Source organism: Hypanus sabinus, chromosome 17 (genome assembly GCF_030144855.1).
Source record: "Hypanus sabinus isolate sHypSab1 chromosome 17, sHypSab1.hap1, whole genome shotgun sequence".
NCBI lineage: Eukaryota > Metazoa > Chordata > Chondrichthyes > Myliobatiformes > Dasyatidae > Hypanus > Hypanus sabinus.
Genome location: NC_082722.1, coordinates 13,508,359 through 13,523,771, shown reverse-complemented (window position 1 = coordinate 13,523,771; position 15,413 = coordinate 13,508,359).

The following is a 15,413-nucleotide window of genomic DNA, read 5'->3' as shown; positions in this document are numbered from 1 at the left end:
CTGAATTCAGTAACCTACCTGTTACTATTTACAGTGAAACATCCATTGACTTGGTTTTATTCTGCAAAGGCTAAAGTTCCAATGTGTAGAGAAGGTAATGCTACTGAAAGTAACTTCTGGAGCATAGGTAGCACACTCATAAAATTGGTTGCAGACAACTCTAAATCATATGGTTAGTGTGCTAACAATGTTTACATCATGTTAGCACATAGTAGTTATCAGCAAAATTGAACTGTACACTCCATTGAGTTGAATGCATTACATTCTATTCAATGCATTCTGTGGTAAGGTTGTGTACATAACTACTCGGGGTGATTTGGAACTGTATAGATATTGCATGTAGAGTGCTCAGTGCCATGGAATACTCCAATGCAAGCTGAATTCAGTAACCTTCCTGCTACAATTTACAGTGGAACAGCCATTGACTTGGTTTAATTCTGCAAAGGCTAAAGTTCCAATCTGTAGAGAAGGTAATGCTACTGAAAGTAACTTCTGGAGCATAGGTAGCACACTCATAAAATTGGTTGCAGACAACTCTAAATCATATGGTTAGTGTGCTAACAATGTTTACATCATGTTAGCACATAGTAGTTATCAGCAAAATTGAACTGTACACTCCATTGAGTTGAATGCATTACTTTCTATTCAATGCATTCTGTGGTAAGTTTGTGTACATAACTACTCGGGGTGATTTGGAACTATATTGATATTGCATGTAGAGTGCTCAGTGACATGGAATACTCCAATGCAAGCTGAATTCAGTTACCTAATTGGTACCATTTACAGTGGAACAGCCATTGACGGTTTATTTTTGCAAAGGCTAAAGTTCGAATGTGTAGAGAAGGTAATGCTACTGAAAGTAACTTCTGGAGCATAGGTAGCACAGTCATAAAATTGGTTGCAGACTACTCTAAATCATATGGTTAGTGTGCTAACAATGTTTACATCATGTTAGCATGTAGTAGTTGTCAGCAAAATTGAACTGTACACTCCATTGAGTTGAATGCATTACTTTCTATTCAATGCATTCTGTGGTAAGGTTGTGTACATAACTACTCGGGGTGATTTGGAACTGTATAGATATTGCATGTAGAGTGCTCAGTGCCATGGAATACTCCAATGCAAGCTGAATTCAGTTACCTACCTGGTACCATTTACAGTGGAACAGCCATTGACGGTTTATTTTTGCAAAGGCTAAAGTTCGAATGTGTAGAGAAGGTAATGCTACTGAAAGTAACTTCTGGAGCATAGGTAGCACACTCATAAAATTGTTTGCAGACAACTCTAAATCATATGGTTAGTGTGCTAACAATGTTTACATCATGTTAGCACATAGTAGTTATCAGCAAAATTGAACTGTACACTCCATTGAGTTGAATGCATTACTTTCTATTCAATGCATTCTGTGGTAAGGTTGTGTACATAACAACTCGGGGTGATTTGGAACTGTATAGATATTGCATGTAGAGTGCTCAGTGCCATGGAATACTCCAATGCAAGCTGAATTCAGTAACCTACCTGTTACTATTTACAGTGAAACATCCATTGACTTGGTTTTATTCTGCAAAGGCTAAAGTTCCAATGTGTAGAGAAGGTAATGCTACTGAAAGTAACTTCTGGAGCATAGGTAGCACACTCATAAAATTGGTTGCAGACAACTCTAAATCATATGGTTAGTGTGCTAACAATGTTTACATCATGTTAGCACATAGTGGTTATCAGCAAAATTGAACTGTACACTCCATTGAGTTGAATGCATTACATTCTATTCAATGCATTCTGTGGTAAGGTTGTGTACATAACTACTCGGGGTGATTTGGAACTGTGTAGATATTGCATGTAGAGTGCTCAGTGCCATGGAATACTCCAATGCAAGCTGAATTCAGTAACCTTCCTGGTACAATTTACAGTGGAACAGCCATTGACTTGGTTTAATTCTGCAAAGGCTAAAGTTCCAATCTGTAGAGAAGGTAATGCTACTGAAAGTAACTTCTGGAGCATAGGTAGCGCACTCATAAAATTGGTTGCAGACAACTCTAAATCATATGGTTAGTGTGCTAACAATGTTTACATCATGTTCGCACATAGTAGTTATCAGCAAAATTGAACTGAACACTCCATTGAGTTGAATGCATTACTTTCTATTCAATGCATTCTGTGGTAAGTTTGTGTACATAACTACTCGGGGTGATTCGGAACTGTATAGATATTGCATGTAGAGTGCTCAGTGACATGGAATACTCCAATGCAAGCTGAATTCAGTTACCTCCCTGGTACCATTTACAGTGGAACAGCCATTGACGGTTTATTTTTGCAAAGGCTAAAGTTCGAATGTGTAGAGAAGGTAATGCTACTGAAAGTAACTTCTGGAGCATAGGTAGCACTGTCATAAAATTGGTTGCAGACAACTCTAAATCATATGGTTAGTGTGCTAACAATGTTTACATCATGTTAGCACATAGTAGTTATCAGCAAAATTGAACTGTACACTCCATTGAGTTGAATGCATGACTTTCTATTCAATGCATTCTGTGGTAAGTTTGTGTACATAACAACTCGGGGTGATTTGGAACTGTATAGATATTGCAAGCAGAGTGCTCAGTGCCATGGAATACTCCAATGCAAGCTGAATTCAGTAACCTACCTGTTACAATTTACAGTGGAACATCCATTGACTTGGTTTAATTCTGCAAAGTCTAAAGTTCCAATGTGTAGAGAAGGTAATGCTACTGTAGTAACTTCTGGAGCATAGGTAGAACACTCATAAAATTGGTTGCAGACAACTCTAAATCATATGGTTAGTGTGCTAACAATGTTTACATCATGTTAGCACATAGTAGTTATCAGCAAAATTGAACTGTACACTCCATTGAGTTGAATGCATTACATTCTATTCAATGCATTCTGTGGTAAGGTTGTGTACATAACTACTCGGGGTGATTTGGAACTGTATAGATATTGCATGTAGAGTGCTCAGTGCCATGGAATACTCAAATGCAAGCTGAATTCAGTAACCTTCCTGGTACAATTTACAGTGGAACAGCCATTGACTTGGTTTAATTCTGCAAAGGCTAAAGTTCCAATCTGTAGAGAAGGTAATGCTACTGAAAGTAACTTCTAGAGCATAGGTAGCACACTCATAAAATTGGTTGCAGACAACTATAAATCATATGGTTAGTGTGCTAACAATGTTTACATCATGTTAGCACATAGTAGTTATCAGCAAAATTGAACTGTACACTCCATTGAGTTGAATGCATTACTTTCTATTCAATGCATTCTGTGGTAAGTTTGTGTACATAACTACTCGGGGTGATTTGGAACTGTATAGATATTGCATGTAGAGTGCTCAGTGCCATGGAATACTCCAATGCAAGCTGAATTCAGTTACCTACCTGGTACCATTTACAGTGGAACAGCCATTGACGGTTTATTTTTGCAAAGGCTGAAGTTCGAATGTGTAGAGAAGGTAATGCTACTGAAAGTAACTTCTGGAGCATAGGTAGCACACTCATAAAATTGGTTGCAGACAACTCTAAATCATATGGTTAGCGTGCTAACAATGTTTACACCATGTTAGCACATAGCAGTTATCGGCAAAATTGAACTGTACACTCCATTGAGTTGAATGCATTACTTTCTATTCAATGCATTCTGTGGTAAGGTTGTGTACATAACTACTCTGGGTGATTTGGAACTGTATAGATATTGCAAGTAGAGTGCTCAGTGCCATGGAATACTCCAACGCAAGCTGAATTCAGTAACCTACCTGGGACCATTTACAGTGGAACAGCCATTGACTTGGTTTAATTCTGCAAAGTCTAAAGTTCCAATGTGTAGAGAAGGTAATGCTACTGAAAGTAACTTCTGGAGCATAGGTAGCACACTGATAAAATTGGTTGCAGACAACTCTAAATCATATGGCTAGTGTGCTAACAATGTTTACATCATGTTAGCACATAGTGGTTATCAGCAAAATTGAACTGTACACTCCATTGAGTTGAATGCATTACATTCTATTCAATGCATTCTGTGGTAAGGTTGTGTACATAACTACTCGGGGTGATTTGGAACTGTGTAGATATTGCATGTAGAGTGCTCAGTGCCATGGAATACTCCAATGCAAGCTGAATTCAGTAACCTTCCTGGTACAATTTACAGTGGAACAGCCATTGACTTGGTTTAATTCTGCAAAGGCTAAAGTTCCAATCTGTAGAGAAGGTAATGCTACTGAAAGTAACTTCTGGAGCATAGGTAGCGCACTCATAAAATTGGTTGCAGACAACTCTAAATCATATGGTTAGTGTGCTAACAATGTTTACATCATGTTCGCACATAGTAGTTATCAGCAAAATTGAACTGAACACTCCATTGAGTTGAATGCATTACTTTCTATTCAATGCATTCTGTGGTAAGTTTGTGTACATAACTACTCGGGGTGATTCGGAACTGTATAGATATTGCATGTAGAGTGCTCAGTGACATGGAATACTCCAATGCAAGCTGAATTCAGTTACCTACCTGGTACCATTTACAGTGGAACAGCCATTGACGGTTTATTTTTGCAAAGGCTAAAGTTCGAATGTGTAGAGAAGGTAATGCTACTGAAAGTAACTTCTGGAGCATAGGTAGCACACTCATAAAATTTGTTGCAGACAACTCTAAATCATATGGTTAGTGTGCTAAGAATGTTTACATCATGCTAGCACATAGTAGTTATCAGCAAAATTGAACTGTACACTCCATTGGGTTGAATGCATTACTTTCTATTCAATGCATTCTGTGGTAAGGTTGTGTACATAACTACTCTGGGTGATTTGGAACTGTATAGATATTTCAAGTAGAGTGCTCAGTGCCATGGAATAATCCAACGCAAGCTGAATTCATTATCCTACCTGGGACCATTTACAGTGGAACAGCCATTGACTTGGTTTAATTCTGCAAAGGCTAAAGTTCCAATGTGTAGAGAAGGTAATGCTACTGAAAGTAACTTCTGGAGCATAGGTAGCACACTCATAAAATTGGTTGCAGACAACTCTAAATCATATGGTTAGTGTGCTAACAATGTTTACATCATGTTAGCACATAGTAGTTATCAGCAAAATTGAACTGTACACTCCATTGAGTTGAATGCATTACTTTCTATTCAATGCATTCTGTGGTAAGTTTGTGTACATAACTACTCGGGGTGATTTGGAGCTGTATAGATATTGCATTTAGAGTGCTCAGTGACATGGAATACTCCAATGCAAGCTGAATTCAGTTACCTCCCTGGTACCATTTACAGTGGAACAGCCATTGACGGTTTATTTTTGCAAAGGCTAAAGTTCGAATGTGTAGAGAAGGTAATGCTACTGAAAGTAACTTCTGGAGCATAGGTAGCACTGTCATAAAATTGGTTGCAGACAACTCTAAATCATATGGTTAGTGTGCTAACAATGTTTACATCATGTTAGCACATAGTAGTTATCAGCAAAATTGAACTGTACACTCCATTGAGTTGAATGCATGACTTTCTATTCAATGCATTCTGTGGTAAGTTTGTGTACATAACAACTCGGGGTGATTTGGAACTGTATAGATATTGCAAGCAGAGTGCTCAGTGCCATGGAATACTCCAATGCAAGCTGAATTCAGTAACCTACCTGTTACAATTTACAGTGGAACATCCATTGACTTGGTTTAATTCTGCAAAGTCTAAAGTTCCAATGTGTAGAGAAGGTAATGCTACTGTAGTAACTTCTGGAGCATAGGTAGAACACTCATAAAATTGGTTGCAGACAACTCTAAATCATATGGTTAGTGTGCTAACAATGTTTACATCATGTTAGCACATAGTAGTTATCAGCAAAATTGAACTGTACACTCCATTGAGTTGAATGCATTACATTCTATTCAATGCATTCTGTGGTAAGGTTGTGTACATAACTACTCGGGGTGATTTGGAACTGTATAGATATTGCATGTAGAGTGCTCAGTGCCATGGAATACTCAAATGCAAGCTGAATTCAGTAACCTTCCTGGTACAATTTACAGTGGAACAGCCATTGACTTGGTTTAATTCTGCAAAGGCTAAAGTTCCAATCTGTAGAGAAGGTAATGCCACTGAAAGTAACTTCTAGAGCATAGGTAGCACACTCATAAAATTGGTTGCAGACAACTATAAATCATATGGTTAGTGTGCTAACAATGTTTACATCATGTTAGCACATAGTAGTTATCAGCAAAATTGAACTGTACACTCCATTGAGTTGAATGCATTACTTTCTATTCAATGCATTCTGTGGTAAGTTTGTGTACATAACTACTCGGGGTGATTTGGAACTGTATAGATATTGCATGTAGAGTGCTCAGTGCCATGGAATACTCCAATGCAAGCTGAATTCAGTTACCTACCTGGTACCATTTACAGTGGAACAGCCATTGACTTGGTTTAATTCTGCAAAGTCTAAAGTTCCAATGTGTAGAGAAGGTAATGCTACTGAAAGTAACTTCTGGAGCATAGGTAGCACACTGATAAAATTGGTTGCAGACAACTCTAAATCATATGGCTAGTGTGCTAACAATGTTTACATCATGTTAGCACATAGTAGTTATCAGCAAAATTGAACTGTACACTCCATTGAGTTGAATGCATTACTTTATATTGAATGCATTCTGTGGTAAGGTTGTGTACATAACTACTCGGGGTGATTTGGAACTGTATAGATATTGCATGTAGAGTGCTCAGTGCCATGGAATACTCCAATGCAAGCTGAATTCAGTAACCTACCTGTTACTATTTACAGTGAAACATCCATTGACTTGGTTTTATTCTGCAAAGGCTAAAGTTCCAATGTGTAGAGAAGGTAATGCTACTGAAAGTAACTTCTGGAGCATAGGTAGCACACTCATAAAATTGGTTGCAGACAACTCTAAATCATATGGTTAGTGTGCTAACAATGTTTATATCATGTTAGCACATAGTAGTTATCAGCAAAATTGAACTGTACACTCCATTGAGTTGAATGCATTACTTTCTATTCAATGCATTCTGTGGTAAGTTTGTGTACATAACTAGTCGGGGTGATTTGGAACTGTATAGATATTGCATGTAGAGTGCTCAGTGCCATGGAATACTCCAATGCAAGCTGAATTCAGTAACCTACCTGGTACCATTTACAGTGGAACATCCATTGACTTGGTTTTATTCTGCAAAGGCTAAAGTTCCAATGTGTAGAGAAGGTAATGCTACTGAAAGTAACTTCTGGAGCATAGGTAGCACACTCATAAAATTAGTTGCAGACAACTATAAATCATATGGCTAGTGTGCTAACAATGTTTACCTCATGTTAGCACATAGTAGTTATCAGCAAAATTGAACTGTACACTCCATTGGGTTGAATGCATTACTTTCTATTCAATGCATTCTGTGGTAAGGTTGTGTACATAACTACTCTGGGTGATTTGGAACTGTATAGATATTGCAAGTAGAGTGCTCAGTGCCATGGAATACACCAATGCAAGCTGAATTCAGTAACCTACCTGGGACCATTTACAGTGGAACAGCCATTGACTTGGTTTAATTCTGCAAAGGCTAAAATCCCAATGTGTAGAGAAGGTAATGCTACTGAAAGTAACTTCTGGAGCATAGGTAGCACACTCATAAAATTGGTTGCAGACAACTCTAAATCATATGGTTAGTGTGCTAACAATGATTACATCATGTTAGCACATAGCAGTTATCGGCAAAATTGAACTGTACACTCCATTGGGTTGAATGCATTACTTTCTATTCAATGCATTCTGTGGTAAGGTTGTGTACATAACTACTCTGGGTGATTTGGAACTGTATAGATATTGCAAGTAGAGTGCTCAGTGCCATGGAATACTCCAACGCAAGCTGAATTCAGTAACCTACCTGGGACCATTTACAGTGGAACAGCCATTGACTTGGTTTAATTCTGCAAAGGCTAAAGTTCCAATGTGTAGAGAAGGTAATGCTACTGAAAGTAACTTCTGGAGCATAGGTAGCACACTCATAAAATTGGTTGCAGACAACTCTAAATCATATGGTTAGTGTGCTAACAATGTTTACATCATGTTAGCACATAGTAGTTATCAGCAAAATTGAACTGTACACTCCATTGAGTTGAATGCATTTCTTTCTATTCAATGCATTCTGTGGTAAGGTTGTGTACATAACTACTCGGGGTGATTTGGAACTGTATAGATATTGCATGTAGAGTGCTCAGTGCCATGGAATACTCCAATGCAAGCTGAATTCAGTAACCTTCCTGGTGCAATTTACAGTGGAACAGCCATTGACTTGGTTTAATTCTGCAAAGGCTAAAGTTCCAATCTGTAGAGAAGGTAATGCTACTGAAAGTAACTTCTGGAGCATAGGTAGCACACTCATAAAATTGGTTGCAGACAACTCTAAATCATATGGTTAGTGTGCTAACAATGTTTACATCATGTTAGCACATAGTAGTTATCAGCAAAATTGAACTGTACACTCCATTGAGTTGAATGCATAACTTTCTATTCAATGCATTCTGTGGTAAGTTTGTGTACATAACTACTCGGGGTGATTTGGAACTGTATAGATATTGCATGTAGAGTGCTCAGTGACATGGAATACTCCAATGCAAGCTGAGTTCAGTTACCTACCTGGTAGCATTTACAGTGGGACAGCCATTGACTGTTTATTTTGGCAAAGGCTAAAGTTCCAATGTGTAGAGAAGGTAATGCTACTGAAAGTAACTTCTGGAGCATAGGTAGCACACTCATAAAATTGGTTGCAGACAACTCTAAATCATATGGTTAGTGTGCTAACAATGTTTACACCATGTTAGCACATAGCAGTTATCGGCAAAATTGAACTGTACACTCCATTCAGTTGAATGCATTACTTTCTATTCAATGCATTCTGTGGTAAGGTTGTGTACATAACTACTCTGGGTGATTTGGAACTGTATAGATATTGCAAGTAGAGTGCTCAGTGCCATGGAATACTCCAACGCAAGCTGAATTCAGTAACCTACCTGGGACCATTTACAGTGGAACAGCCATTGACTTGGTTTAATTCTGCAACGGCTAAAGTTCCAATGTGTAGAGAAGGTAATGCTACTGAAAGTAACTTCTGGAGCATAGGTAGCACACTTATAAAATTGGTTGCAGACAACTCTAAATCATATGGTTAGTGTGCTAACAATGTTTACATCATGTTAGCACATAGTAGTTATCAGCAAAATTGAACTGTACACTCCATTGAGTTGAATGCATTACTTTCTATTCAATGCATTCTGTGGTAAGGTTGTGTACATAACTACTCGGGCTGATTTGGAACTGTATAGATATTGCATGCGGAGTGCTCAGTGCCATGGAATACTCCAATGCAAGCTGAATTCAGTAACCTTCCTGGTACAATTTACAGTGGAACAGCCATTGACTTGGTTTAATTCTGCAAAGGCTAAAGTTCCAATGTGTAGAGAAGGTAATGCTACTGAAAGTAACTTCTGGAGCATAGGTAGCACACTCATAAAATTGGTTGCAGACAACTCTAAATCATATGGCTAGTGTGCTAACAATGTTTACATCATGTTAGCACATAGTAGTTATCAGCAAAATTGAACTGTACACTCCATTGAGTTGAATGCATTACTTTCTATTCAATGCATCCTGTGGTAAGTTTGTGTACATAACTACTCGGGGTGATTTGGAACTGTATAGATATTGCATGTAGAGTGCTCAGTGACATGGAATACTCCAATGCAAGCTGAATTCAGTAACCTACCTGGTACCATTTACAGTGGAACAGTCATTGACGGTTTATTTCTGCAAAGGCTAAAGTTCGAATGTGTAGAGAAGGTAATGATACTAAAAGTAACTTCTGGAGCATAGGTAGCACACTAATAAAATTAGTTGCAGACAACTCTAAATCATATGGCTAGTGTGCTAACAATGTTTACATCATGTTAGCACATAGCAATTATCGGCAAAATTGAACTGTACACTCCAATGAGTTGAATGCATTACTTTCTATTCAATGCATTCTGTGGAAAGGTTGTGTACATAACAACTCTGGGTAATTTGGAACTGTATAGATATTGCAAGTAGAGTGCTCAGTGCCATGGAATACTCCAATGCAAGCTGAATTCAGTAACCTACCTGGGACCATTTAGAGTGGAACAGCCATTGACTTGGTTTAATTCTGCAAAGGCTAAAGTTCCAATCTGTAGAGAAGGTAATGCTACTGAAAGTAACTTCTGGAGCATAGGTAGCACACTCATAAAATTGGTTGCAGACAACTCTAAATCATATGGTTAGTGTGCTAACAATGTTTACATCATGTTAGCACATAGTTGTAATCAGCATAATTGAACTGTACACTCCATTGAGTTGAATGCATTACTTTCTATTCAATGCATTCTGTGGTAAGTTTGTGTACATAACTACTCGGGGTGATTTGGAACTCTATAGATATTGCATGTAGAGTGCTCAGTGCCAGGGAATACTCCAATGCAAGCTGAATTCAGTAACCTTCCTGGTACAATTTACAGTGGAACAGCCATTGACTTGGTTTAATTCTGCAAAGGCTAAAGTTCGAATGTGTAGAGAAGGTAATGCTACTGAAAGTAACTTCTGGAGCATAGGTAGCACCCTCATAAAATTGGTTGCAGACAACTCTAAATCATATGGTTAGTGTGCTAACAATGTTTACATCATGTTAGCACATAGTAGTTATCAGCAAAATTGAACTGTACACTCCATTGAGTTGAATGCATTACTTTCTATTCAATGCATCCTGTGGTAAGTTTGTGTACATAACTACTCGGGGTGATTTGGAACTGTATAGATATTGCATGTAGAGTGCTCAGTGACATGGAATACTCCAATGCAAGCTGAATTCAGTAACCTACCTGGTACCATTTACAGTGGAACAGTCATTGACGGTTTATTTCTGCAAAGGCTAAAGTTCGAATGTGTAGAGAAGGTAATGATACTAAAAGTAACTTCTGGAGCATAGGTAGCACACTCATAAAATTAGTTGCAGACAACTCTAAATCATATGGCTAGTGTGCTAACAATGTTTACATCATGTTAGCACATAGCAATTATCGGCAAAATTGAACTGTACACTCCATTGAGTTGAATGCATTACTTTCTATTCAATGCATTCTGTGGAAAGGTTGTGTACATAACAACTCTGGGTAATTTGGAACTGTATAGATATTGCAAGTAGAGTGCTCAGTGCCATGGAATACTCCAATGCAAGCTGAATTCAGTAACCTACCTGGGACCATTTACAGTGGAACAGCCATTGACTTGGTTTAATTCTGCAAAGGCTAAAGTTCCAATGTGTAGAGAAGGTAATGCTACTGAAAGTAACTTCTGGAGCATAGGTAGCACACTCATAAAATTGGTTGCAGACAACTCTAAATCATATGGCTAGTGTGCTAACAATGTTTACATCATGTTAGCACATAGTAGTTATCAGCAAAATTGAACTGTACACTCCATTGAGTTGAATGCATTACTTTCTATTCAATGCATTCTGTGGTAAGGTTGTGTACATAACTACTCGGGGTGATTTGGAACTGTATAGATATTGCATGTAGAGTGCTCAGTGCCATGGAATACTCCAATGCAAGCTGAATTCAGTAACCTACCTGTTACTATTTACAGTGAAACATCCATTGACTTGGTTTTATTCTGCAAAGGCTAAAGTTCGAATGTGTAGAGAAGGTAATGCTACTGAAAGTAACTTCTGGAGCATAGGTAGCACACTCATAAAATTGGTTGCAGACAACTCTAAATCATATGGTTAGTGTGCTAACAATGTTTACATCATGTTAGCACATAGTAGTTATCAGCAAAATTGAACTGTACACTCCATTGAGTTGAATGCATTACTTTCTATTCAATGCATTATGTGGTAAGGTTGTGTACATAACTACTCTGGGTGATTTGGAACTGTATAGATATTGCAAGTCGAGTGCTCAGTGCCATGGAATACTCCAATGCAAGCTGAATTCAGTAACCTTCCTGGTACAATTTACAGTGGAACAGCCATTGACTTGGTTTAATTCTGCAAAGGCTAAAGTTCCAATCTGTAGAGAAGGTAATGCTATTGAAAGTAACTTCTGGAGCATAGGTAGCACACTCATAAAATTGGTTGCAGACAACTCTAAATCATATGGTTAGTGTGCTAACAATGTTTTCATCATGTTAGCACATAGTTGTAATCAGCAAAATTGAACTGTACACTCCATTGAGTTGAATGCATTACTTTCTATTCAATGCATTCTGTGGTAAGTTTGTGTACATAACTACTCGGGGTGATTTGGAACTCTATAGATATTGCATGTAGAGTGCTCAGTGACATGGAATACTCCAATGCAAGCTGAATTCAGTTATCTACCTGGTACCATTTACAGTGGAACAGCCATTGACGGTTTATTTTTGCAAAGGCTAAAGTTCGAATGTGTAGAGAAGGTAATGCTACTGAAAGTAACTTCTGGAGCATAGGTAGCACACTCATAAAATTGGTTGCAGACAACTCTAAATCATATGGCTAGTGTGCTAACAATGTTTACATCATGTTAGCACATAGTAGTTATCAGCAAAATTGAACTGTACACTCCATTGAGTTGAATGCATTACTTTCTATTCAATGCATTCTGTGGAAAGGTTGTGTACATAACAACTCTGGGTAATTTGGAACTGTATAGATATTGCAAGTAGTGTGCTCAGTGCCATGGAATACTCCAATGCAAGCTGAATTCAGTAACCAACCTGGGACCATTTACAGTGGAACAGCCATTGACTTGGTTTAATTCTGCAAAGGCTAAAGTTCCAATGTGTAGAGAAGGTAATGCTACTGAAAGTAACTTCTGGAGCATAGGTAGCACACTCATAAAATTGGTTGCAGACAACTCTAAATCATATGGTTAGTGTGCTAACAATGTTTACACCATGTTAGCACATAGCAGTTATCGGTAAAATTGAACTGTACAGTCCATTGAGTTGAATGCATTACTTTCTATTCAATGCATTCTGTGGTAAGGTTGTGTACATAACTACTCTGGGTGATTTGGAACTGTATAGATATTGCAAGTCGAGTGCTCAGTGCCATGGAATACTCCAATGCAAGCTGAATTCAGTAACCTTCCTGGTACAATTTACAGTGGAACAGCCATTGACTTGGTTTAATTCTGCAAAGGCTAAAGTTCCAATCTGTAGAGAAGGTAATGCTATTGAAAGTAACTTCTGGAGCATAGGTAGCACACTCATAAAATTGGTTGCAGACAACTCTAAATCATATGGTTAGTGTGCTAACAATGTTTACATCATGTTAGCACATAGTTGTAATCAGCAAAATTGAACTGTACACTCCATTGAGTTGAATGCATTACTTTCTATTCAATGCATTCTGTGGTAAGTTTGTGTACATAACTACTCGGGGTGATTTGGAACTCTATAGATATTGCATGTAGAGTGCTCAGTGACATGGAATACTCCAATGCAAGCTGAATTCAGTTATCTACCTGGTACCATTTACAGTGGAACAGCCATTGACGGTTTATTTTTGCAAAGGCTAAAGTTCGAATGTGTAGAGAAGGTAATGCTACTGAAAGTAACTTCTGGAGCATAGGTAGCACACTCATAAAATTGGTTGCAGACAACTCTAAATCATATGGCTAGTGTGCTAACAATGTTTACATCATGTTAGCACATAGTAGTTATCAGCAAAATTGAACTGTACACTCCATTGAGTTGAATGCATTACTTTCTATTCAATGCATTCTGTGGAAAGGTTGTGTACATAACAACTCTGGGTAATTTGGAACTGTATAGATATTGCAAGTAGTGTGCTCAGTGCCATGGAATACTCCAATGCAAGCTGAATTCAGTAACCAACCTGGGACCATTTACAGTGGAACAGCCATTGACTTGGTTTAATTCTGCAAAGGCTAAAGTTCCAATGTGTAGAGAAGGTAATGCTACTGAAAGTAACTTCTGGAGCATAGGTAGCACACTCATAAAATTGGTTGCAGACAACTCTAAATCATATGGTTAGTGTGCTAACAATGTTTACACCATGTTAGCACATAGCAGTTATCGGCAAAATTGAACTGTACAGTCCATTGAGTTGAATGCATTACTTTCTATTCAATGCATTCTGTGGTAAGGTTGTGTACATAACTACTCTGGGTGATTTGGAACTGTATAGATATTGCAAGTAGAGTGCTCAGTGCCATGGAATACTCCAACGCAAGCTGAATTCAGTAACCTACCTGGGACCATTTACAGTGGAACAGCCATTGACTTGGTTTAATTCTGCAAAGGCTAAAGTTCAATGTGTAGAGAAGGTAATGCTACTGAAAGTACCTTCTGGAGCATAGGTAGCACACTCATAAAATTGGTTGCAGACAACTCTAAATCATATGGCTAGTGTGCTAACAATGTTTACATCATGTTAGCACATAGTAGTTATCAGCAAACTTGAACTGTACACTCCATTGAGTTGAATGCATTACTTTCTATTCAATGCATTCTGTGGTAAGGTTGTGTACATAACTACTCGGGGTGATTTGGAACTGTATAGATATTGCATGTAGAGTGCTCAGTGCCATGGAATACTCCAATGCAAGCTGAATTCAGTAACCTACCTGTTACTATTTACAGTGAAACATCCATTGACTTGGTTTTATTCTGCAAAGGCTAAAGTTCCAATCTGTAGAGAAGGTAATGCTACTGAAAGTAACTTCTGGAGCATAGGTAGCACACTCATAAAATTGGTTGCAGACAACTCTAAATCATATGGTTAGTGTGCTAACAATGTTTACATCATGTTAGCACATAGTAGTTATCAGCAAAATTGAACTGTACACTCCATTGAGTTGAATGCATTACTTTCTATTCAATGCATTATGTGGTAAGGTTGTTTACATAACTACTCTGGGTGTTTTGGAACTGTATAGATATTGCAAGTCGAGTGCTCAGTGCCATGGAATACTCCAATGCAAGCTGAATTCAGTAACCTTCCTGGTACAATTTACAGTGGAATAGCCATTGACTTGGTTTAATTCTGCAAAGGCTAAAGTTCCAATGTGTAGAGAAGGTAATGCTACTGAAAGTAACTTCTGGAGCATAGGTAGCACACTCATAAAATTGGTTGCAGACAACTCTAAATCATATGGCTAGTGTGCTAACAATGTTTACATCATGTTAGCACATAGTAGTTATCAGCAAAATTGAACTGTACACTCCATTGAGTTGAATGCATTACTTTCTATTCAATGCATCCTGTGGTAAGTTTGTGTACATAACTACTCGGGGTGATTTGGAACTGTATAGATATTGCATGTAGAGTGCTCAGTGACATGGAATACTCCAATGCAAGCTGAATTCAGTAACCTACCTGG